Here is a 27,396-nt window from a genome sequence, read left to right on the forward strand (position 1 = left end):
CCTATATACAAGAATATAACTACTATAATACTGCCCCCTATGTACAAGAATATAACTACTATAATACTGCCCCCTATGTACAAGAATATAACTACTATAATACTGCTCCCTATGTACAAGAATATAACTACTATAATACTGCCCCTATGTACAAGAATATAACTACTATAATACTGCCCCTATGTACAAGAATATAACTACTATAATACTGCTCCCTATGTACAAGAATATAACTACTATAATACTGCTCCTATGTACAAGAATATAACTACTATAATACTGCTCCCTATGTACAAGAATATAACTACTATAATACTGCCCCCTATATACAAGAATATAACTACTATAATACTGCTCCCTATGTACAAGAATATAACTACTATAATACTGCCCCTATGTACAAGAATATAACTACTATAATACTGCCCCTATGTACAAGAATATAACTACTATAATACTGCCCCTATGTACAGCAATATAACTACTATAATACTGCCCCTATGTACAAGAATATAACTACTATAATACTGCCCCTATATACAAGAATATAACTACTATAATACTGCCCCTATGTACAAGAATATAACTACTATAATACTGCCCCCTATGTACAAGAATATAACTACTATAATACTGCTCCCTATGTACAAGAATATAACTACTATAATACTGTCCCCTATGTACAAGAATATAACTACTATAATACTGCCCCCTATGTACAGGAATATAACTACTATAATACTGCCCCTTATGTACAAGAATATAACTACTATAATACTGCTCCCTATGTACAAGAATATAACTACTATAATACTGTCCCCTATGTACAAGAATATAACTACTATAATACTGCCCCTATATACAAGAATATAACTACTATAATACTGCCCCTATGTACAAGAATATAACTACTATAATACTGCCCCTATGTACAAGAATATAACTACTATAATACTGTCCCCTATGTACAAGAATATAACTACTATAATACTGCCCCTATATACAAGAATATAACTACTATAATACTGCCCCTATGTACAGGAATATAACTACTATAATACTGTCCCCTATGTACAAGAATATAACTACTATAATACTGCCCCTATGTACAAGAATATAATATACTATAATACTGCCCCCTATATACAAGAATATAACTAATATAATACTGCCCCTTATCTACAAGAATATAACTACTATAATACTGTCCCCTATGTACAAGAATATAACTAATATAATACTGCCCCTATGTACAAGAATATAATATACTATAATACTGCCCCCTATATACAAGAATATAACTAATATAATACTGCCCCTTATCTACAAGAATATAACTACTATAATACTGCCCCTATGTACAAGAATATAACTACTATAATACTGCCCCTATGTACAGGAATATAACTACTATAATACTGCTCCTATGTACAGGAATATAACTACTATAATACTGCCCCTATATACAAGAATATAACTACTATAATACTGCCCCTATGTACAGGAATATAACTACTATAATACTGCCCCTATGTACAAGAATATAACTACTATAATACTGCCCCTATATACAAGAATATAACTACTATAATACTGCCCCTATGTACAGGAATATAACTACTATAATACTGCCCCCTATGTACAAGAATATAACTACTATAATACTGCCCCTATGTACAGGAATATAACTACTATAATACTGCTCCTATGTACAGGAATATAACTACTATAATACTGCCCCTATATACAAGAATATAACTACTATAATACTGCCCCTATGTACAAGAATATAACCACTATAATACTGCCCCTATGTACAGCAATATAACTACTATAATACTGCCCCTATGTACAAGAATATAACTACTATAATACTGCCCCTATATACAAGAATATAACTACTATAATACTGCCCCTATATACAAGAATATAACTACTATAATACTGCCCCTATGTACAAGAATATAACTACTATAATACTGCCCCCTATGTACAAGAATATAACTACTATAATACTGCTCCCTATGTACAAGAATATAACTACTATAATACTGTCCCCTATGTACAAGAATATAACTACTATAATACTGCCCCCTATGTACAGGAATATAACTACTATAATACTGCCCCCTATGTACAGGAATATAACTACTATAATACTGCTCCCTATGTACAAGAATTTAACTACTATAATACTGTCCCCTATGTACAAGAATATAACTACTATAATACTGCCCCCTATGTACAAGAATATAACTACTATAATACTGCCCCTATGTACAAGAATATAACTACTATAATACTGCCCCCTATGTACAAGAATATAACTACTATAATACTGCTCCCTATGTACAAGAATATAACTACTATAATACTGTCCCCTATGTACAAGAATATAACTACTATAATACTGCCCCTATATACAAGAATATAACTACTATAATACTGCCCCTATGTACAGGAATATATCTACTATAATACTGCACCCTATGTACAAGAATATAACTGCTATAATACTGTCCCCTATGTACAGGAATATAACTGCTATAATACTGCCCCCTATGTACAAGAATATAACTACTATAATACTGCCCCTATGTACAAGAATATAACTACTATAATACTGCCCCTATGTACAAGAATATAACTACTATAATACTGCCCCTATGTACAGGAATATAACTACTATAATACTGCCCCTATATACAAGAATATAACTGCTATAATACTGTCCCCTATGTACAGGAATATAACTGCTATAATACTGCCCCCTATGTACAAGAATATAACTACTATAATACTGCCCCTATGTACAAGAATATAACTACTATAATACTGCCCCTATGTACAAGAATATAACTACTATAATACTGCCCCCTATGTACAAGAATATAACTACTATAATACTGCCCCTATGTACAGGAATATAACTACTATAATACTGCTCCTAAATACAAGAATATAACTACTATAATACTGCCCCTATGTACAAGAATATAACTACTATAATACTGCTCCTATATACAAGAATATAACTACTATAATACTGCCCCCTATGTATAAGAATATAACTACTATAATACTGCTCCTATGTACAAGAATATAACTACTATAATACTTCCCCCTATATACAAGAATATAACTACTATAATACTGCCCCCTATGTACAAGAATATAACTACTATAATACTGCCCCCTATGTACAAGAATATAACTACTATAATACTGCTCCCTATGTACAAGAATATAACTACTATAATACTGCCCCTATGTACAAGAATATAACTACTATAATACTGCCCCTATGTACAAGAATATAACTACTATAATACTGCTCCCTATGTACAAGAATATAACTACTATAATACTGCTCCTATGTACAAGAATATAACTACTATAATACTGCTCCCTATGTACAAGAATATAACTACTATAATACTGCCCCTATATACAAGAATATAACTACTATAATACTGCTCCCTATGTACAAGAATATAACTACTATAATACTGCCCCTATGTACAAGAATATAACTACTATAATACTGCCCCTATGTACAAGAATATAACTACTATAATACTGCCCCTATGTACAGCAATATAACTACTATAATACTGCCCCTATGTACAAGAATATAACTACTATAATACTGCCCCTATATACAAGAATATAACTACTATAATACTGCCCCTATGTACAAGAATATAACTACTATAATACTGCCCCCTATGTACAAGAATATAACTACTATAATACTGCTCCCTATGTACAAGAATATAACTACTATAATACTGTCCCCTATGTACAAGAATATAACTACTATAATACTGCCCCCTATGTACAGGAATATAACTACTATAATACTGCCCCTTATGTACAAGAATATAACTACTATAATACTGCTCCCTATGTACAAGAATATAACTACTATAATACTGTCCCCTATGTACAAGAATATAACTACTATAATACTGCCCCTATATACAAGAATATAACTACTATAATACTGCCCCTATGTACAAGAATATAACTACTATAATACTGCCCCTATGTACAAGAATATAACTACTATAATACTGTCCCCTATGTACAAGAATATAACTACTATAATACTGCCCCTATATACAAGAATATAACTACTATAATACTGCCCCTATGTACAGGAATATAACTACTATAATACTGTCCCCTATGTACAAGAATATAACTACTATAATACTGCCCCTATGTACAAGAATATAATATACTATAATACTGCCCCCTATATACAAGAATATAACTAATATAATACTGCCCCTTATCTACAAGAATATAACTACTATAATACTGTCCCCTATGTACAAGAATATAACTAATATAATACTGCCCCTATGTACAAGAATATAATATACTATAATACTGCCCCCTATATACAAGAATATAACTAATATAATACTGCCCCTTATCTACAAGAATATAACTACTATAATACTGCCCCTATGTACAAGAATATAACTACTATAATACTGCCCCTATGTACAGGAATATAACTACTATAATACTGCTCCTATGTACAGGAATATAACTACTATAATACTGCCCCTATATACAAGAATATAACTACTATAATACTGCCCCTATGTACAGGAATATAACTACTATAATACTGCCCCTATGTACAAGAATATAACTACTATAATACTGCCCCTATATACAAGAATATAACTACTATAATACTGCCCCTATGTACAGGAATATAACTACTATAATACTGCCCCCTATGTACAAGAATATAACTACTATAATACTGCCCCTATGTACAGGAATATAACTACTATAATACTGCTCCTATGTACAGGAATATAACTACTATAATACTGCCCCTATATACAAGAATATAACTACTATAATACTGCTCCTATATACAAGAATATAACTACTATAATACTGCCCCCTATGTATAAGAATATAACTACTATAATACTGCTCCTATGTACAAGAATATAACTACTATAATACTTCCCCCTATATACAAGAATATAACTACTATAATACTGCCCCCTATGTACAAGAATATAACTACTATAATACTGCCCCCTATGTACAAGAATATAACTACTATAATACTGCTCCCTATGTACAAGAATATAACTACTATAATACTGCCCCTATGTACAAGAATATAACTACTATAATACTGCCCCTATGTACAAGAATATAACTACTATAATACTGCTCCCTATGTACAAGAATATAACTACTATAATACTGCTCCTATGTACAAGAATATAACTACTATAATACTGCTCCCTATGTACAAGAATATAACTACTATAATACTGCCCCTATATACAAGAATATAACTACTATAATACTGCTCCCTATGTACAAGAATATAACTACTATAATACTGCCCCTATGTACAAGAATATAACTACTATAATACTGCCCCTATGTACAAGAATATAACTACTATAATACTGCCCCTATGTACAGCAATATAACTACTATAATACTGCCCCTATGTACAAGAATATAACTACTATAATACTGCCCCTATATACAAGAATATAACTACTATAATACTGCCCCTATGTACAAGAATATAACTACTATAATACTGCCCCCTATGTACAAGAATATAACTACTATAATACTGCTCCCTATGTACAAGAATATAACTACTATAATACTGTCCCCTATGTACAAGAATATAACTACTATAATACTGCCCCCTATGTACAGGAATATAACTACTATAATACTGCCCCTTATGTACAAGAATATAACTACTATAATACTGCTCCCTATGTACAAGAATATAACTACTATAATACTGTCCCCTATGTACAAGAATATAACTACTATAATACTGCCCCTATATACAAGAATATAACTACTATAATACTGCCCCTATGTACAAGAATATAACTACTATAATACTGCCCCTATGTACAAGAATATAACTACTATAATACTGTCCCCTATGTACAAGAATATAACTACTATAATACTGCCCCTATATACAAGAATATAACTACTATAATACTGCCCCTATGTACAGGAATATAACTACTATAATACTGTCCCCTATGTACAAGAATATAACTACTATAATACTGCCCCTATGTACAAGAATATAATATACTATAATACTGCCCCCTATATACAAGAATATAACTAATATAATACTGCCCCTTATCTACAAGAATATAACTACTATAATACTGTCCCCTATGTACAAGAATATAACTAATATAATACTGCCCCTATGTACAAGAATATAATATACTATAATACTGCCCCCTATATACAAGAATATAACTAATATAATACTGCCCCTTATCTACAAGAATATAACTACTATAATACTGCCCCTATGTACAAGAATATAACTACTATAATACTGCCCCTATGTACAGGAATATAACTACTATAATACTGCTCCTATGTACAGGAATATAACTACTATAATACTGCCCCTATATACAAGAATATAACTACTATAATACTGCCCCTATGTACAGGAATATAACTACTATAATACTGCCCCTATGTACAAGAATATAACTACTATAATACTGCCCCTATATACAAGAATATAACTACTATAATACTGCCCCTATGTACAGGAATATAACTACTATAATACTGCCCCCTATGTACAAGAATATAACTACTATAATACTGCCCCTATGTACAGGAATATAACTACTATAATACTGCTCCTATGTACAGGAATATAACTACTATAATACTGCCCCTATATACAAGAATATAACTACTATAATACTGCCCCTATGTACAAGAATATAACCACTATAATACTGCCCCTATGTACAGCAATATAACTACTATAATACTGCCCCTATGTACAAGAATATAACTACTATAATACTGCCCCTATATACAAGAATATAACTACTATAATACTGCCCCTATATACAAGAATATAACTACTATAATACTGCCCCTATGTACAAGAATATAACTACTATAATACTGCCCCCTATGTACAAGAATATAACTACTATAATACTGCTCCCTATGTACAAGAATATAACTACTATAATACTGTCCCCTATGTACAAGAATATAACTACTATAATACTGCCCCCTATGTACAGGAATATAACTACTATAATACTGCCCCCTATGTACAGGAATATAACTACTATAATACTGCTCCCTATGTACAAGAATTTAACTACTATAATACTGTCCCCTATGTACAAGAATATAACTACTATAATACTGCCCCCTATGTACAAGAATATAACTACTATAATACTGCCCCTATGTACAAGAATATAACTACTATAATACTGCCCCCTATGTACAAGAATATAACTACTATAATACTGCTCCCTATGTACAAGAATATAACTACTATAATACTGTCCCCTATGTACAAGAATATAACTACTATAATACTGCCCCTATATACAAGAATATAACTACTATAATACTGCCCCTATGTATAAGAATATAACTACTATAATACTGCCCCTATGTACAAGAATATAACTACTATAATACTGTCCCCTATGTACAAGAATATAACTACTATAATACTGCCCCTATATACAAGAATATAACTACTATAATACTGCCCCTATGTACAGGAATATAACTACTATAATACTGTCCCCTATGTACAAGAATATAACTACTATAATACTGCCCCTATATACAGGAATATAACTACTATAATACTGCCCCTATATACAAGAATATAACTACTATAATACTGCCCCTATATACAAGAATATAACTACTATAATACTGCCCCCTATGTACAAGAATATAACTACTATAATACTGCCCCTATATACAAGAATATAACTACTATAATACTGCCCCCTATGTACATGAATATAACTACTATAATACTGCCCCTATATTCAAGAATATAACTACTATAATACTGCCCCTATGTACAAGAATATAACTACTATAATACTGCCCCCTATGTACAATAATATAACTACTATAATACTGCCCCTATGTACAAGAATATAACTACTATAATACTGCCCCTATGTACAAGAATATAACTACTATAATACTGCTCCTATGTACAAGAATATAACTACTATAATACTGCTCCCTATGTACAAGAATATAACTACTATAATACTGCTCCTATATACAAGAATATAACTACTATAATACTGCCCCTATGTACAAGAATATAACTACTATAATACTGCTCCTATATACAAGAATATAACTACTATAATACTGCCCCCTATGTATAAGAATATAACTACTATAATACTGCTCCTATGTAAAAGAATATAACTACTATAATACTGCTCCTATGTACAAGAATATAACTACTATAATACTGCCCCCTATGTACAAGAATATAACTACTATAATACTGCCCCCTATATACAAGAATATAACTACTATAATACTGCCCCCTATGTACAAGAATATAACTACTATAATACTGCTCCTATGTACAAGAATATAACTACTATAATACTGCTCCCTATGTACATGAATATAACTACTATAATACTGCCCCTATATTCAAGAATATAACTACTATAATACTGCCCCTATGTACAGGAATATAACTACTATAATACTGCCCCCTATGTACAAGAATATAACTACTATAATACTGCCCCTATGTACAGGAATATAACTACTATAATACTGCCCCTATGTACAAGAATATAACTACTATAATACTGCCCCTATGTACAAGAATATAACTACTATAATACTGCCCCCTATGTACAAGAATATAACTACTATAATACTGCTCCCTATGTACAAGAATATAACTACTATAATACTGCCCCTATGTACAGGAATATATCTACTATAATACTGCACCCTATGTACAAGAATATAACTACTATAATACTGCCCCTATGTACAGGAATATGACTACTATAATACTGCCCCCTATGTACAAGAATATAACTACTATAATACTGCCCCTATGTACAGGAATATATCTACTATAATACTGCCCCCTATGTACAAGAATATAACTACTATAATACTGCCCCTATGTACAGGAATATGACTACTATAATACTGCCCCCTATGTACAAGAATATAACTACTATAATACTGCCCCTATGTACAGGAATATATCTACTATAATACTGCCCCCTATGTACAAGAATATAACTACTATAATACTGCCCCTATGTACAAGAATATAACTACTATAATACTGCCCCCTATGTACAAGAATATAACTACTATAATACCGCCCCTATGTACAGGAATATAACTACTATAATACTGCCCCCTATGTACAAGAGTATAACTACTATAATACTGCCCCTATGTACAGGAATATAACTACTATAATACTGCCCCCTATGTACAAGAATATAACTACTATAATACTGCCCCTATGTACAGGAATATAACTACTATAATACTGCCCCTATGTACAAGAATATAACTACTATAATACTGCCCCTATGTACAAGAATATAACTACTATAATACTGCCCCCTATGTACAAGAATATAACTACTATAATACTGCTCCCTATGTACAGGAATATAACTACTATAATACTGCCCCCTATGTACAAGAATATAACTACTATAATACTGCCCCTATGTACAGGAATATATCTACTATAATACTGCCCCCTATGTACAAAAATATAACTACTATAATACTGCCCCTGTGTACAAGAATATAACTACTATAATACTGCCCCCTATGTACAAGAATATAACTACTATAATACCGCCCCTATGTACAGGAATATAACTACTATAATACTGCCCCTATGTACAAGAATATAACTACTATAATACCGCCCCTATGTACAGGAATATAACTGCTATAATACTCCCGGACACTCCGGAGCCGCACGATCCTTCCAGAGAGCTATACATGTGATGAATCCGCTCATTAAGCGCCTGGAGCCCTCGGGGAGAGGATGAAATAACAGTCGCGTCCTCAGTGAATTATCTCCCGTGGATTCTTCACAAAACACAACAATGAGGAGGAGAAAACCGGCAAGAAAAGACCCGGCACCGAGACATTAACCTCTGTTATTGGGCGCAGGGGGAACATCGCACACACTCTGCTCTGCACCCTGGCATTCTAGGAAACAGATCTACTGCTGAAACACTCTGTGCTGCTGAAGAAGAGCAGCACGCTTACTCCGCACTCTTCTTTCCTGAAATACTCTGTGCTGTTTGCTCTTCTTTCTCAATGCAAAAGTCTCCATTTGTCGGGTCATATAAGAGGCAGGGTATATGGATGCTAGGTGCATCGGAGCTGGCGTCTCGCTTCGGGCACGCAGACCATGAAGCCCATCATCCAGAGGATAATGAGGATCCTGCCACTAGAGATCTCATCAATTAGAGGCTTAACTGTCTAAATTGAGACCAATGAGTCCAGCTGTGCACACATACCCAAGCAGAATGTCCCTGGTGGGGAGGGGATACCTATGCAGAGCATGGCATGTGCACACATACCCAAGCAGAATGTCCCTGGTGGGGAGGGGATACCTATTCAGAGCATGGCATGTGCACACACACCCAAGCAGAATGTCCCTGGTGGGGGAGGGGATGCCCGTGCAGAGCATGGCATGTGCACACATACCCAAGCAGAATGTCCCTGGTGGGGGGAAGGGATGCCCGTGCAGAGCATGGCATGTGCACACATACCCAAGCAGAATGTCCCTGGTGGGGAGGGGATACCTATGCAGAGCATGGCATGTGCACACAAACCCAAGCAGAATGTCCCTGGTGGGGGGAAGGGATGCCCGTGCAGAGCATGGCATGTGCACACATACCCAAGCAGAATGTCCCTGGTGGGGAGGGGATACCTATGCAGAGCATGGCATGTGCACACAAACCCAAGCAGAATGTCCCTGGTGGGGAGGGGATACCTATGCAGAGCATAGCATGTGCACACTACCCAAGCAGAATGTCCCTGGTGGGGTAGGGGATGCCCGTGCAGAGCATGGCATGTGCACACATACCCAAGCAGAATGTCCCTGGTGGTGGGGGAGGGGGTGCCCATGTATTATAATGTGACAGATGGGCAACCCCAAACCTAAAGATAGTTGAAGAGACATCACGTGCCGATGCCAAATGTAACCAAATAATAAGGAAATTGTGGGTGGTGTTGTCCAGTTATTTCCAGTGGTTCCCTGGCACCAGTGCTGGCTGCGTAAATAATTGGCATTTGCTTCATACCAAGGTCATTACCATCATTTAATCCATTTTGTTTGATATTGTGGGAGTAAGTTTTTTTTGTATTTTCTATTTTCATTCATTTTCAGACTCCTGATATACAGTTCACCACCTCCTCCGAGTCTCATATGTTTTTTGTTACTGTTATAATCTGCCCTCCTTGAAGACTTGGCTGCTTTCTCCCTCTCCACAGTTTGAGCTGTATGTCCCTCCTGTTATAATCTGCCCTCCTTGAAGACTCGGCTGCTTTCTCCCTCTCCACAGTTTGAGCTGTGTGTCCCTCCTGTTATAATCTGCCCTCCTTGAAGACTTGCCTGCTTTCTCCCTCTCCACAGTTTAAGCTGTATGTCCCTCCTGTTAGGATCTGCCCTCCTTGAAGACTCGGCTGCTTTCTCCCTCTCCACAGTTTGAGCTGTATGTCCCTCCTGTTATAATCTGCCCTCCTTGAAGACTTGGCTGCTTTCTCCCTCTCCACAGTTTGAGCTGTGTATCCCTTGTGTTATAATCTGCCCTCCTTGAAGACTTGGCTGCTTTCTCCCTCTCCACAGTTTGAGCTGTGTGTCCCTCCTGTTATAATCTGCCCTCCTTGAAGACTTGCCTGCTTTCTCCCTCTCCACAGTTTGAGCTGTGTGTCCCTCCTGTTATAATCTGCCCTCCTTGAAGACTTGCCTGCTTTCTCCCTCTCCACAGTTTGAGCTGTGTGTCCCTCCTGTTATGATCTGCCCTCCTTGAAGACTTGGCTGCTTTCCCCCTCTCCACAGTTTGAGCTGTGTATCCCTTGTGTTATAATCTGCCCTCCTTGAAGACTTGCCTGCTTTCTCCCTCTCCACAGTTTGAGCTGTGTGTCCCTTGTGTTATAATCTGCCCTCCTTGAAGACTTGCCTGCTTTCTCCCTCTCCACAGTTTGAGCTGTATGTCCCTCCTGTTATGATCTGCCCTCCTTGAAGACTTGTCTGCTTTCCCCCTCTCCACAGTTTGAGCTGTATGTCCCTTGTGTTATAATCTGCCCTCCTTGAAGACTTGCCTGCTTTCTCCCTCTCCACAGTTTGAGCTGTGTGTCTCTCCTGGTATAATCTGCCCTCCTTAAAGACTTGGCTGCTTTCCCCTCTCCACAGTTTGAGCTGTGTATCCCTCCTGTTATAATCTGCCCTCCTTGAAGACTTGGCTGCTTTCTCCCTCTCCACAGTTTGAGCTGTATGTCCCTCCTGTTATAATCTGCCCTCCTTGAAGACTTGGCTGCTTTCTCCCTCTCCACAGTTTGAGCTGTATGTCCCTCCTGTTATGATCTGCCCTCCTTAAAGACTTGGCTGCTTTCCCCTTCTCCACAGTTTGAGCTGTGTGTCCCTTGTGTTATAATCTGCCCTCCTTGAAGACTTGCCTGCTTTCTCCCTCTCCACAGTTTGAGCTGTGTGTCTCTCCTGGTATAATCTGCCCTCCTTAAAGACTTGGCTGCTTTCCCCTCTCCACAGTTTGAGCTGTATGTCCCTCCTGTTATAATCTGCCCTCCTTGAAGACTTGGCTGCTTTCTCCCTCTCCACAGTTTGAGCTGTATGTCCCTCCTGTTATAATCTGCCCTCCTTGAAGACTTGGCTGCTTTCTCCCTCTCCACAGTTTGAGCTGTGTGTCCCTCCTGTTATGATCTGCCCTCCTTGAAGACTTGGCTGCTTTCCCCCTCTCCACAGTTTGAGCTGTGTGTCCCTTGTGTTATAATCTGCCCTCCTTGAAGACTTGCCTGCTTTCTCCCTCTCCACAGTTTGAGCTGTGTATCCCTCCTGTTATAATCTGCCCTCCTTGAAGACTTGCCTGCTTTCTCCCTCTCCACAGTTTGAGCTGTATGTCCCTCCTGTTATAATCTACCCTCCTTGAAGACTTGCCTGCTTTCTCCCTCTCCACAGTTTGAGCTGTGTGTCCCTCCTGTTATAATCTGCCCTCCTTGAAGACTTGCCTGCTTTCTCCCTCTCCACAGTTTGAGCTGTATGTCCCTCCTGTTATGATCTGCCCTCCTTGAAGACTTGGCTGCTTTCCCCCTCTCCACAGTTTGAGCTGTGTGTCCCTTGTGTTATAATCTGCCCTCCTTGAAGACTTGCCTGCTTTCTCCCTCTCCACAGTTTGAGCTGTGTGTCTCTCCTGGTATAATCTGCCCTCCTTAAAGACTTGGCTGCTTTCCCCTCTCCACAGTTTGAGCTGTGTATCCCTCCTGTTATAATCTGCCCTCCTTGAAGACTTGCCTGCTTTCTCCCTCTCCACAGTTTGAGCTGTGTATCCCTCCTGTTATAATCTGCCCTCCTTGAAGACTTGCCTGCTTTCCCCCTCTCCACAGTTTGAGCTGTATGTCCCTCCTGTTATAATCTGCCCTCCTTGAAGACTTGGCTGCTTTCTCCCTCTCCACAGTTTGAGCTGTGTGTCCCTCCTGTTATGATCTGCCCTCCTTGAAGACTTGCCTGCTTTCCCCTTCTCCACAGTTTGAGCTGTATGTCCCTCCTGTTATAATCTGCCCTCCTTGAAGACTTGGCTGCTTTCCCCTCTCCACAGTTTGAGCTGTGTGTCCCTCCTGTTATGATCTGCCCTCCTTGAAGACTTGGCTGCTTTCCCCTCTCCACAGTTTGAGCTGTGTATCCCTCCTGTTATAATCTGCCCTCCTTGAAGACTTGGCTGCTTTCCCCTTTTCCACAGTTTGAGCTGTTTGTCCCTCCTGGTATAATCTGCCCTCCTTGAAGACTTGCCTGCTTTCTCCCTCTCCACAGTTTGAGCTGTGTGTCCCTCCTGTTATAATCTGCCCTCCTTGAAGACTTGCCTGCTTTCTCCCTCTACACAGTTTGAGCTGTGTGTCCCTCCTGTTATAATCTGCCCTCCTTGAAGACTTGCCTGCTTTCTCCCTCTCCACAGTTTGAGCTGTGTGTCCCTCCTGTTATGATCTGCCCTCCTTGAAGACTTGCCTGCTTTCCCCCTCTCCACAGTTTGAGCTGTGTGTCCCTCCTGTTATAATCTGCCCTCCTTGAAGACTTGCCTGCTTTCTCCCTCTCCACAGTTTGAGCTGTGTATCCCTCCTGTTATAATCTGCCCTCCTTGAAGACTTGCCTGCTTTCTCCCTCTCCACAGTTTGAGCTGTGTGTCCCTCCTGTTATAATCTGCCCTCCTTGAAGACTTGGCTGCTTTCCCCCTCTCCACAGTTTGAGCTGTGTGTCCCTTGTGTTATAATCTGCCCTCCTTGAAGACTTGCCTGCTTTCTCCCTCTCCACAGTTTGAGCTGTGTGTCCCTCCTGTTATAATCTGCCCTCCTTGAAGACTTGGCTGCTTTCCCCCTCTCCACAGTTTGAGTTGTGTGTCCCTTGTGTTATAATCTGCCCTCCTTGAAGACTTGGCTGCTTTCTCCCTCTCCACAGTTTGAGCTGTGTATCCCTCCTGTTATAATCTGCCCTCCTTGAAGACTTGGCTGCTTTCCCCCTCTCCACAGTTTGAGCTGTATGTCCCTCCTGTTATAATCTGCCCTCCTTGAAGACTTGGCTGCTTTCCCCTCTCCACAGTTTGAGCTGTATGTCCCTCCTGTTATAATCTGCCCTCCTTGAAGACTTGGCTGCTTTCCCCTTCTCCACAGTTTGAGCTGTGTGTCCCTTGTGTTATAATCTGCCCTCCTTGAAGACTTGGCTGCTTTCTCCCTCTCCACAGTTTGAGCTGTGTGTCCCTTGTGTTATAATCTGCCCTCCTTGAAGACTTGGCTGCTTTCCCCCTCTCCACAGTTTGAGCTGTGTGTCCCTTGTGTTATAATCTGCCCTCCTTGAAGACTTGGCTGCTTTCCCCCTCTCCACAGTTTGAGCTGTGTGTCCCTTGTGTTATAATCTGCCCTCCTTGAAGACTTGGCTGCTTTCTCCCTCTCCACAGTTTGAGCTGTGTGTCCCTCCTGTTATAATCTGCCCTCCTTGAAGACTTGGCTGCTTTCTCCCTCTCCACAGTTTGAGCTGTATGTCCCTCCTGTTATAATCTGCCCTCCTTGAAGACTTGGCTGCTTTCCCCTCTCCACAGTTTGAGCTGTATGTCCCTCCTGTTATAATCTGCCCTCCTTGAAGACTTGGCTGCTTTCTCCCTCTCCACAGTTTGAGCTGTATGTCCCTCCTGTTATAATCTGCCCTCCTTGAAGACTTGGCTGCTTTCTCCCTCTCCACAGTTTGAGCTGTGTGTCCCTTGTGTTATAATCTGCCCTCCTTGAAGACTTGGCTGCTTTCTCCCTCTCCACAGTTTGAGCTGTATGTAACTCCTGTTATTTTTCGATCTGCCCTCCTTGAAGACTTGGCTGCTTTCCCCCACTCCACAGTTTGAGCTGTGTGTCCCTCCTGTTATGATCCGCCCTCCTTGAAGACTTGGCTGCTTTCCCCTCTCCACAGTTTGAGCTGTGTGTCCCTCCTGTTATAATCTGCCCTCCTTGAAGACTTGGCTGCTTTCCCCCTCTCCACAGTTTGAGCTGTGTATCCCTCCTGTTATGATCTGCCCTCCTTGAAGACTTGGCTGCTTTCCCCTCTCCACAGTTTGAGCTGTGTGTCTCTCCTGGTATAATCTGCCCTCCTTGAAGACTTGGCTGCTTTCCCCTCTCCACAGTTTGAGCTGTGTGTCTCTCCTGGTATAATCTGCCCTCCTTGAAGACTTGGCTGCTTTCCCCCTCTCCACAGTTTGAGCTGTGTGTCCCTCCTGTTATAATCTGCCCTCCTTGAAGACTTGGCTGCTTTCCCCCACTCCACAGTTTGAGCTGTATGTCCCTCCTGTTATAATCTGCCCTCCTTGAAGACTTGGCTGCTTTCCCCCTCTCCACAGTTTGAGCTGTGTGTCCCTCCTGTTATAATCTGCCCTCCTTGAAGACTTGGCTGCTTTCCCCCACTCCACAGTTTGAGCTGTATGTCCCTCCTGTTATAATCTGCCCTCCTTGAAGACTTGGCTGCTTTCCCCCTCTCCACAGTTTGAGCTGTATGTCCCTCCTGTTATAATCTGCCCTCCTTGAAGACTTGGCTGCTTTCCCCCTCTCCACAGTTTAAGCTGTATGTCCCTCCTGTTAGGATCTGCCCTCCTTGAAGACTCGGCTGCTTTCCCCCACTCCACAGTTTGAGCTGTATGTCCCTCCTGTTATAATCTGCCCTCCTTGAAGACTTGGCTGCTTTCCCCCTCTCCACAGTTTGAGCTGTGTGTCCCTCCTGTTATAATCTGCCCTCCTTGAAGACTTGGCTGCTTTCCCCCACTCCACAGTTTGAGCTGTGTGTCCCTCCTGTTATGATCTGCCCTCCTTGAAGACTTGGCTGCTTTCCCCCTCTCCACAGTTTAAGCTGTATGTCCCTCCTGTTAGGATCTGCCCTCCTTGAAGACTCGGCTGCTTTCCCCTCTCCACAGTTTGAGCTGTGTGTCCCTCCTGTTATAATCTGCCCTCCTTGAAGACTTGGCTGCTTTCCCCCTCTCCACAGTTTAAGCTGTATGTCCCTCCTGTTATGATCTGCCCTCCTTGAAGACTCGGCTGCTTTCCCCTCTCCACAGTTTGAGCTGTATGTCCCTCCTGTTATAATCTGCCCTCCTTGAAGACTCGGCTGCTTTCCCCTCTCCACAGTTTGAGCTGTATGTCCCTCCTGTTATAATCTGCCCTCCTTGAAGACTCGGCTGCTTTCTCCCTCTCCACAGTTTGAGCTGTATGTCCCTCCTGGTATAATCTGCCCTCCTTTAAGACTCGGCTGCTTTCTCCCTCTCCACAGTTTGAGCTGTATGTCCCTCCTGTTAGGATCTGCCCTCCTTGAAGAGGTGAATGCTTTCCCAACTCTCCACACTCTGATCTGCCATGCGCAATGTCCAGCTCTTTCTGGTTGCTCTCTATAACCCTAAGGCGGGCTTTGCACGTTGCGACATTGCAGGTGCGATGTCGGTGGGGTCAAATTGAAAGTGGCGCACATCCGGCGTCGCAGGCGATATCGTAGTGTGTAAATCCTTTTACATATGATTAACGAGCGCAAAAGCGTCGTTATCGTATGATCGGTGTAGGGTCCAACATTTCCATTAATTTTGCAGCCGTGACCGTACGATGTTGTTCCTCGTTCCTGCGGCAGCGCACATCGCTGTGTATGAAGCCACAGGAGCGAGGAACATCTCCTACCTGCGTCCCAGCTACAATGAGAAGGACGGAGGTGGACGGGATGTTTACATCCTGCTCATCTCCGCCCCTCTGCTTCTATTGGCCGCCTGCCGTGTGATGTCGCTGTGATGCCGCACGACCCGCCCCCTTAGGAAGGAGGCGGGTCGCCGGCAAGAGCAACGTCACACGACAGGTGAGGGCATGTGAAGCTGCCGTAGCGACAATTTTCGCTACGGCAGCAATCACAAGATATCAAGAGCCTTGAACAATTTTCCAGTAAGATCTGTAATAGAATCATCAGCACTGCCGGCTGTGCGCAGATGCTGTATAGGCTCTACATCAGCGCTGCCGGCTGTGCGCAGATGCTGTACAGGCTCTACATCAGCGCTGCCGGCTGTGCGCAGATGCTGTACAGGCTCTACATCAGCAAAATGGTAAAATATATTTTTTTTTTTTGCAAATTTACATAGTTCTGCAATTAAGTAGCAAATAGTAAGAAAGAAAAATAAGTATAAAAGCGTGAATACCCATATCAGGGGTGACTTTGACACTTGAACTTCCTAGAAATATCAGCATTGCCGACTGTGCGCAGAAGCTGCACAGGCTCTACATCAGCAAAATGGTAAAAAAAAAAAAATGTTTTTTACAAGTTTACTTAGTTCTGCAGTTAGGTAGCAATAGTAATAAAAAAACAAATACATAGCCATATCAGGGGTAAAAAAATAAATACATAGCCATATCAGGGGTAAAAAAATAAATACATAGCCATATCAGGGGTAAAAAGATAAATACATAGCCATATCAAAGGTAAAAAAAAAACCCATAGCCATAACAGGGGTAAAAAAATAAATACATAGCCATATCAAGGGTAAGAAAGAAATATGCATAGCCATATCAGGGGTAAAAAAATAAATACATAGCCATATCAGGGGTAAAAAAATAAATACATAGCCATATCAGGGGTAAAAAAATAAATAGCCATATCAGGAGTAAAAAAAAATAAATACATAGTCATATCAGGGGTAAAAAATAAATACATAGCCATATCAGGGGTAAAAAAATAAATACATAGCCTTATCAGGGGTAAAAAAAAAAATACATAGTCATATCAGGGGTAAAAAATAAATACATAGCCATATCAGGGGTAAAAAAAAAATACATAGCCATATCAGGGGTAAAAAAATAAATACATAGTCAAATCAGGGGTAAAAAATAAATACATAGCCATATCAGGGGTAAAAAATAAATACATAGCCATATCAGGGGTAAAAAATAAATACATAGCCATATCAGGGGTAAAAAATAAATACATAGCCATATCAGGGGTAAAAAATAAATACATAGCCATATCAGGGGTAAAAAATAAATACATAGCCATATCAGGGGTAAGAAATAAATGCATAGCCATATCAGGGGTAAAAAAATAAATACATAGCCTTATCAGGGGTAAAAAAAAAAAATACATAGTCATATCAGGGGTAAAAAATAAATACATAGCCATATCAGGGGTAAAAAAATAAATACATAGCCATATCAGGGGTAAAAAAATAAATACATAGCCATATCAGGGGTAAAAAAATAAATAGCCATATCAGGAGTAAAAAAAAATAAATACATAGTCATATCAGGGGTAAAAAATAAATACATAGCCATATCAGGGGTAAAAAAATAAATACATAGCCTTATCAGGGGTAAAAAAAAAAAATACATAGTCATATCAGGGGTAAAAAATAAATACATAGCCATATCAGGGGTAAAAAAAAAATACATAGCCATATCAGGGGTAAAAAAATAAATACATAGTCATATCAGGGGTAAAAAATAAATACATAGCCATATCAGGGGTAAAAAATAAATACATAGCCATATCAGGGGTAAAAAAAAAATACATAGCCATATCAGGGGTAAAAAAATAAATACATAGTCATATCAGGGGTAAAAAATAAATACATAGTCATATCAGGGGTAAAAAATAAATACATAGCCATATCAGGGGTAAAAAAATAAATACATAGCCTTATCAGGGGTAAAAAAAAAAATACATAGTCATATCAGGGGTAAAAAATAAATACATAGCCATATCAGGGGTAAAAAAAAAATACATAGCCATATCAGGGGTAAAAAAATAAATACATAGCCATATCAGGGGTAAAAAAAATAAATGCATAGCCATATCAGGGGTAAAAAAAAAATAAATACATAGCCATATCAGGGGTAAAAATAAATACATAGCCATATCAGGAGTAAAAAAAAAATAAATACATAGTCATATCAGGGGTAAAAAATAAATGCATAGCCATATCAGGGGTAAAAAAAAATATGCATAGCCATATCAGGGGTAAAAAATAAATGCATAGCCATATCAGGGGTAAAAAATAAATGCATAGCCATATCAGGGGTAAAAAAAATAAATGCATAGCCATATCAGGGGTAGAAAAAATAAATGCATAGCCATATCAGGGGTAAAAAAAAATATGCATAGCCATATCAGGGGTAGAAAAAATAAATGCATAGCCATATCAGGGGTAAAAAAAAAATAAATGCATAGCCTTATCAGGGGTAAAAAAAAATATGCATAGCCATATCAGGGGTAAAAAAATAAATACATAGCCATATCAGGGGTAAAAAATAAATGCATAGCCATATCAGGGGTAAAAAAAAATAAATGCATAGCCATATCAGGGGTAAGAAATTAATCCATAGCCATATCAGGGGTAACTTTGACATTTGTAGTCACATCCCAGAATTTAGAGCCCGGCATGAGTCTATAACAGAGCGACTGCAGATGTGACGGCCCCTGAACTGTTTAATGGTCTTTATTTCCCGGGGGCCGCCGCCGCCATCTCTTGGGGGTCCCAGATACTAAATATAAGACGTCAGCGGCGTCGGTGGAAGCGGAGATCGCTGCTAATGAGCCGCCGTCTTCTCTCCTCTGAACCTTCTGTTTGAATCTTGCGATGAGAGATAAATGAGGCCTTTGGGGGCTTCGGGGCCATGTTGTGTCTGCGGCCCCCGGGATTCTGCCGTCATTAGCCGCACACTCTCCGAGCCACGCACCGACAACTCATTATTTTATCTTCTGCATTCCAGGCTTATTTCATCTCTGTTTGAGCTGCTTCTTGCAAAGATCAGAAATTCTGCATTCACAATGCAGGGGGATTTTTTTTAACGATATCCCTAATGGTGGAGACCCCTGAGTCCGGTTCCTGACCAGACCTAATCTGATTCCTCCCCTGCCACCAGGGAAGGATGAAACAGATAAAGACAGACAAGGGAAAACCAAAACCATGACACACTGCACACACACAGGATAGGACAATAAGAGATTGAGGAGGAAAGCAAGAGCAGGAAGGAAGCGACAAAAGACAACAAACAATAAGCACTACTTCCACCAGATATTCTGGAGCACCACACCAGACCAACTGTGACGACTGTCACTAGGTGGCGCTAGACACTACTTGCATGCAGTAAATAGAGAGGTAGTTAGAGAGGCCGAGGTCATAAATCAGGAGAGCACGACAGTACACGGGGGCAGGGGAGGCAGACAGACTAGGTCAAAATACAAGCCGAAGGTCAGGGTTCTAGGAGAGCACATGCAAGAAACAGGGAGCAGGCGGGAACATGGTCAGGGGAAAGTCCGAGGTCAGAAGCCAGGAAGTCACAACAGAAACAGAGGGATACAGGCAAAAACAGGTCAACAACAGTCCGGAGTTGAGAGGCCAAGCTCTGAACACTAAGCACCATGGGAGCCAACAGCACTACTGTAACTAGGAAGTGCGACTGGCAGCGTCCTGAGCTAATATGCTCCCTAATGAAGCAGAGCAATCACCTGGAACAAGAAGCATCTGTGAGAGCACCTCCTAGGACCAGTATAGAAGCCAGTGCTGTGAAACCACCACCAGAGCATTCATCCTGCAAAATGCTCTGCACTATAAGCAACATATACCGGCTCTGCAGGAGAGCATAGCAGAACCATACAGAATGTTCTGCACATGGGAATTGTGACACCAACTAAGATAAACTATAGCTGGCATAGGTGGAAGGATTCAGCCAGCATAAATAGGAGGGGAACAGATGTGATTGGCTTCCACACAACATGTAATCAAAGGAGACAAACAAGCAGACTAGCAGAGATTGACTTGCTAGGCTGTTTATGACTCGGTTGATAGTCGAGTCTGCCTATGTTGATCCCAGACACCAGAAAATTTCTCAGGCGGAGTGTCAAAGTCTGTAATCTGAACACAACCCGATGCCTCCATGACAGTCAGCGAAGTTTGTGACAGTTACATTCCAATATTTAGACCCCAGTTTAAGCCCCGCCCCAAAAACACATAAATTACCTCTCCAAAAACTGTTTGCTGTTTTGCATAAATACCAGCCCCTTGAAGTTGGGAGATGTAAGATGTCTCCTAGCCTCAGTCTTCTGGTGTGTCCCTCCTTATGTGATCTGCCCTCCCTGAACACTTGGATGCTTTCCCCACACTCAGATCTACTGTGTACAATTACATTTAGTAATAACATGCCAAGTAGAAAAGCTAGAGGTGACGGTAGTCAGTGCTATATTAAGGGAGCCTAGTGCTCTCAGCATCTGAATCCTGCCATACACACCTTCTGTTATTCACTGTCCTCCTGGTGGTGAATTCAGGACCATTACCTTTAGATAATGTGATCAAGGACTTTAGTTGCTTAGAAGTGACCTTGGGTTCCTTTGTAACCTCATAGATCATTATACACTCTTGGAGCGATCATTGTTGGTCAATCAGTAATAAAAGTGGTAAATTTCCTTAATTTGTACACTGTGTCTCTGACTGTGGATTGGTGGAGTCCAAACTTTTTGGAGATTGTTTTGTAGCCTTTTCCAGTCTGATGAACACTAACAACTTCCTCTGAGGTCCTCCAAAATCTTCTCAGGAATATTACCATTTGCTAATATGACAGAGGCCTTTAGTTGCTTAGTGGTGACCTTGGGTTCCTTTGCAACCTCATAGATCATGAAACACTCTTGGAGTGATCTTCGTTGGTCAATCAGTCATAAATTTCCTCAATTTGTACACAGTGTTTCTGACTGTGAATTGGTGGAGTCCTAACTCTTTAGAGATGGTTTTGTAGCCTTTTACAGTCTGAAAAACACTAACAACTCTTCCTCTGATGACCTCCAAAATCTTCTTCTCAGGAATATTACCATTAGCTAATGTGACAGAGGCCTTTAGTTGCTTAGTGGTGACCTTGGGTTCCTTTGCGACCTCATAGATCATTATACACTCTTGGAGTGATCTTCGTTGGTCAATCAGTCATATATTTCCTCAATTTGTACACAGTATTTCTGGCTGTGAATTGGTGGAGTCCTAACTCTTTAGAGATGGTTTTGTAGCCTTTTACAGTCTGAAAAACACTAACAACTCTTCCTCTGATGACCTCCGAAATCATCTTCTTAGAAACATTACCAATAGCTAATGTGACAGAGACCTTTAGTTGCTTAGTGGTGACCTTGGGTCCCTTTGCAACCTCATAGATCATTATACACTCTTGCAGTTATCTTTGTTGGTCAATCAGTCGTAAATTTCCTCAATTTGTACACACTGTATCTGACTGTGGATTGGTGGAGTCCAGTCTCTTTAGAGATGGTTTTGTAGCCTTTTCCAGTCTGATGAACTCTAACAACTCTTCCTCTGATGACCTCCGAAATCGTCTGCTGTGATACACTGCCACAAAAGTGTTGTGAAGATCAGAGATTAATAGATTACTGTCTGTGCAGTGCCAAGGGACATGCCACCACATAGTCCTTGATGGCCCAGTGGTTGGTGTGTACTGCCAGTCCTAGATCACAAAGTATAGCATCGGAAATCTTAAAGGGGCGGCTCAGGTCAATTAGGCCGAGCAAAGAATTACAGTGAAACCCTTTAAGAATCAGAAACTGCTCAGTGCCGGACAAGGACAATAAATGTCACTCTTCCTGCGGACGGCTCCAGATCTAATGTAATGAGAGTGTGGAGAATGCGACCTTGTCTCCTCTGCGCTCTGAGTCACAGGACGAGCTTCATCAATGTGAGATCTGATTAACTGCGGGAAATCTACAGGAAAATAGAGAATATGAACCAGACTGGGAGGGGCTTAACCCAGAAGAGGGTGTGGTCATGGTGGGAGGGATTTATACAGCAGGGGCAGGGCTTATATCCCATAAGAGGGCATGTTCATGGTGGGAGGACTTTGTACAGTGGGGTAGAGCCTATCCTAAAAGAGGTTGTGGTAGTGGTGAAAGGAATTTGATTAGAAGGGGCGGGGCTTATCCCAGAAGAGGGTGTAGTCATGGTGGGAAAGATTTGTACTGCATGGGTGGGGATAATACCAGAATAAGGCGTGGTCATGGTGGGAAAGATTTGTACTGCAGGGGTGGGACTAATACCAGAAGAAGTCATGGTCATGGTGGGAAAGATTTGTACTGCAGGGGTGGGGCTAATACCAGAAGGTGTGGTCATGGTGGGAAAGATTTGTACTGCAGGGGTGGGGCTAATACCAGAAGAAGGCATGGACATGGTGGGAAAGATTTGTACTGCAGGGGTGGGGCTAATACCAGAAGAAAGCGTGGTCATGGTGGGAAAGATTTGTACTGCAGGGGTGGGGCTAATACCAGAAGGCGTGGTCATGGTGGGAAAGATTTGTACTGCAGGGGTGGGGCTAATACCAGAATAAGGCGTGGTCATGGTGGGAAAGATTTGTACTGCAGGGGTGGGGCTAATACCAGAAGAGGGTGTAGTCATGGTGGGAAAGATTTGTACTGCAGGGGTGGGGCTAATACCAGAAGAAGGCGTGGTCATGGTGGGAAAGATTTGTACTGCAGGGGTGGGACTAATACCAGAAGAAGGCGTGGTCATGGTGGGAAAGATTTGTACTGCAGGGGTGGGACTAATACCAGAAGAAGGCATGGTCATGGTGGGAAAGATTTGTACTGCAGGGGTGGGGCTAATACCAGAAGAGGGTGTAGTCATGGTGGGAAAGATTTGTACTGCAGGGGTGGGGCTAATACCAGAAGAAGGCGTGGTCATGGTGGGAAAGATTTGTACTGCATGGGTGGGGCTAATACCAGAATAAGGCGTGGTCATGGTGGGAAAGATTTGTACTGCAGGGGTGGGGCTAATACCAGAAGAGGGTGTAGTCATGGTGGGAAAGATTTGTACTGCAGGGGTGGGGCTAATACCAGAAGAAGGCGTGGTCATGGTGGGAAAGATTTGTACTGCAGGGGTGGGACTAATACCAGAAGAAGGCGTGGTCATGGTGGGAAAGATTTGTACTGCAGGGGTGGGGCTAATACCAGAAGGCGTGGTCATGGTGGGGAAGATTTGTACTGCAGGGGTGGGACTAATACCAGAAGAAGGCATGGTCATGGTGGGAAAGATTTGTACTGCAGGGGTGGGGCTAATAAAAGAAGAAGGCGTGGTCATGGTGGGGAAGATTTGTACTGCAGGGGTGGGACTAATACCAGAAGAACGCATGGTCATGGTGGGAAAGATTTGTACTGCAGGGGTGGGGCTATTACCAGAAGAAGGCGTGGTCATGGTGGGGAAGATTTGTACTGCAGGGGTGGGACTAATACCAGAAGAAGGCATGGTCATGGTGGGAAAGATTTGTACTGCAGGGTTGGGGCTAATACTAGAAGAAGGCGTGGTCATGATGGGAAAGATTTGTACTGCAGGGGTGGGGCTAATACCAGAAGAAGGCGTGGTCATGGTGGGGAAGATTTGTACTGCAGGGGTGGGACTAATACCAGAAGAAGGCATGGTCATGGTGGGAAAGATTTGTACTGCAGGGGTGGGGCTAATACCAGAAGGTGTGGTCATGGTGGGAAAGATTTGTACTGCAGGGGCGGGGCTTATACCAGAAGTTGTGGTCATGGTGGGAGGGATTTTACAGCAGGGGTGGGGCTTATACCAGAAGAGGTTGTGGTAATAGTGAAAGGGATTTGTACAGCAGGGGTGGTTCTTATCCCAGAATAGGGTGTAGTCCTGGTGGGAAAGATTTGTACAGTAGGGGTGGGGCTTATCCCAAAAAGAGGGTGTTGTCATGGTATGAGGGATTTGTACAGCAGGGGTGGGGATTATACCAAAAGAGGTTAAGATCATGGTGGGAGGGATTTTACAGCAGAGGTGGGGCTTATCCAAGTAAAGGATCTGGTCCTGGTGGGAAAGATTAACACAGCAGGGGTGGGGCTTATCAGAATAGGATTTGGTCCTGGTGGGAAATATTTGTACAGTAGGGGCGGGGCTTATACCAGAGGTTGTGGTCATGGTGGGAGGGATTTGTATAGCAGGGGTGGTTCTTATCCCAGAATAGGGTGTAGTCCTGGTGGGAAATATTTGTACAGTAGGGGTGGGGCTTATCCCAAAAGAGGGTGTAGTCATGGTGGGAAAGATTTGTACTGCAGGGGTAGGGCTAATACCAGAAGAAGGCGTGGTCATGGTGGGAAAGATTTGTACTGCAGGGGTGGGACTAATACCAGAAGAAGGCGTGGTCATGGTGGGAAAGATTTGTACTGCAGGGGTGGGGATAATACCAGAAGAGGGTGTAGTCATGGTGGGAAAGATTTGTACTGCAGGGGTGGGGCTAATACCAGAAGAAGGCGTGGTCATGGTGGGGAAGATTTGTACTGCAGGGGTGGGACTAATACCAGAAGAAGGCATGGTCATGGTGGGAAAGATTTGTACTGCAGGGTTGGGGCTAATACCAGAAGAAGGCGTGGTCATGGTGGGAAAGATTTGTACTGCAGGGGTGGGGCTAATACCAGAAGGCGTAGTCATGGTGGGGAAGATTTGTACTGCAGGGGTGGGACTAATACCAGAAGAAGGCATGGTCATGGTGGGAAAGATTTGTACTGCAGGGGTGGGGCTAATAAAAGAAGGCGTGGTCATGGTGGGGAAGATTTGTACTGCAGGGGTGGGACTAATACCAGAAGAAGGCATGGTCATGGTGGGAAAGATTTGTACTGCAGGGGTGGGGCTATTACCAGAAGAAGGCGTGGTCATGGTGGGGAAGATTTGTACTGCAGGGGTGGGACTAATACCAGAAGAAGGCATGGTCATGGTGGGAAAGATTTGTACTGCAGGGTTGGGGCTAATACTAGAAGAAGGCGTGGTCATGATGGGAAAGATTTGTACTGCAGGGGTGGGACTAATACCAGAAGAAGGCGTGGTCATGGTGGGAAAGATTTGTACTGCAGGGTTGGGGCTAATACTAGAAGAAGGTGTGGTCATGGTGGGAAAGATTTGTACTGCAGGGGTGGGGCTAATACCAGAAGGTGTGGTCATGGTGGGAAAGATTTGTACTGCAGGGGCGGGGCTTATACCAGAAGTTGTGGTCATGGTGGGAGGGATTTTACAGCAGGGGTGGGGCTTATACCAGAAGAGGTTGTGGTAATAGTGAAAGGGATTTGTACAGCAGGGGTGGTTCTTATCCCAGAATAGGGTGTAGTCCTGGTGGGAAAGATTTGTACAGTAGGGGAGGGGCTTATCCCAAAAAGTGGGTGTTGTCATGGTATGAGGAATTTGTACAGCAGGGGTGGGGATTATACCAAAAGAGGTTAAGATGATGGTGGGAGGGATTTTACAGCAGAGGTGGGGCTTATCCAAGTAAAGGATCTGGTCCTGGTGGGAAAGATTAACACAGCAGGGGTGGGGCTTATCAGAATAGGATTTGGTCCTGGTGGGAAATATTTGTACAGTAGGGGCGGGGCTTATACCAGAGGTTGTGGTCATGGTGGGAGGGATTTGTATAGCAGGGGTGGTTCTTATCCCAGAATAGGGTGTAGTCCTGGTGGGAAATATTTGTACAGTAGGGGTGGGGCTTATCCCAAAAGAGGGTGTGGTCATGGTGGCAGAGATTTGTACCGCAGACGTGGGGCTTATCCCAAAAAGACGGTGTTGTCATGGTATGAGGGATTTGTACAGCAGGGGTGGGGTTTATACCAGAAGAGGTTGAGGTCATGGTGGGAGGGATTTTACTGCAGGGGTGGGGCTTATCCAAGAAAAGGGTGTGGTCCTAGTGAGAAAGATCTGTACAGCAGGGGGTGGGGCTTATTCCAGAAGAGAATGTGGTTATGGGAGTGGTTGTGCAGAAGGGGTGTGGCATATC

At 41.4% G+C, this 27,396-nt stretch overlaps 1 protein-coding gene across 1 annotated transcript in view; it reads left to right on the forward strand.

The window, feature by feature from the left end:
- Positions 1-27,396, forward strand: part of OTOF (otoferlin) — a 410,132-nt gene that overhangs the window by 138,843 nt on the left and 243,893 nt on the right. The gene's annotated exons all lie outside the window — the stretch shown is intronic.

This window comes from Anomaloglossus baeobatrachus, chromosome 3 (assembly GCF_048569485.1).
Source record: "Anomaloglossus baeobatrachus isolate aAnoBae1 chromosome 3, aAnoBae1.hap1, whole genome shotgun sequence".
NCBI lineage: Eukaryota > Metazoa > Chordata > Amphibia > Anura > Aromobatidae > Anomaloglossus > Anomaloglossus baeobatrachus.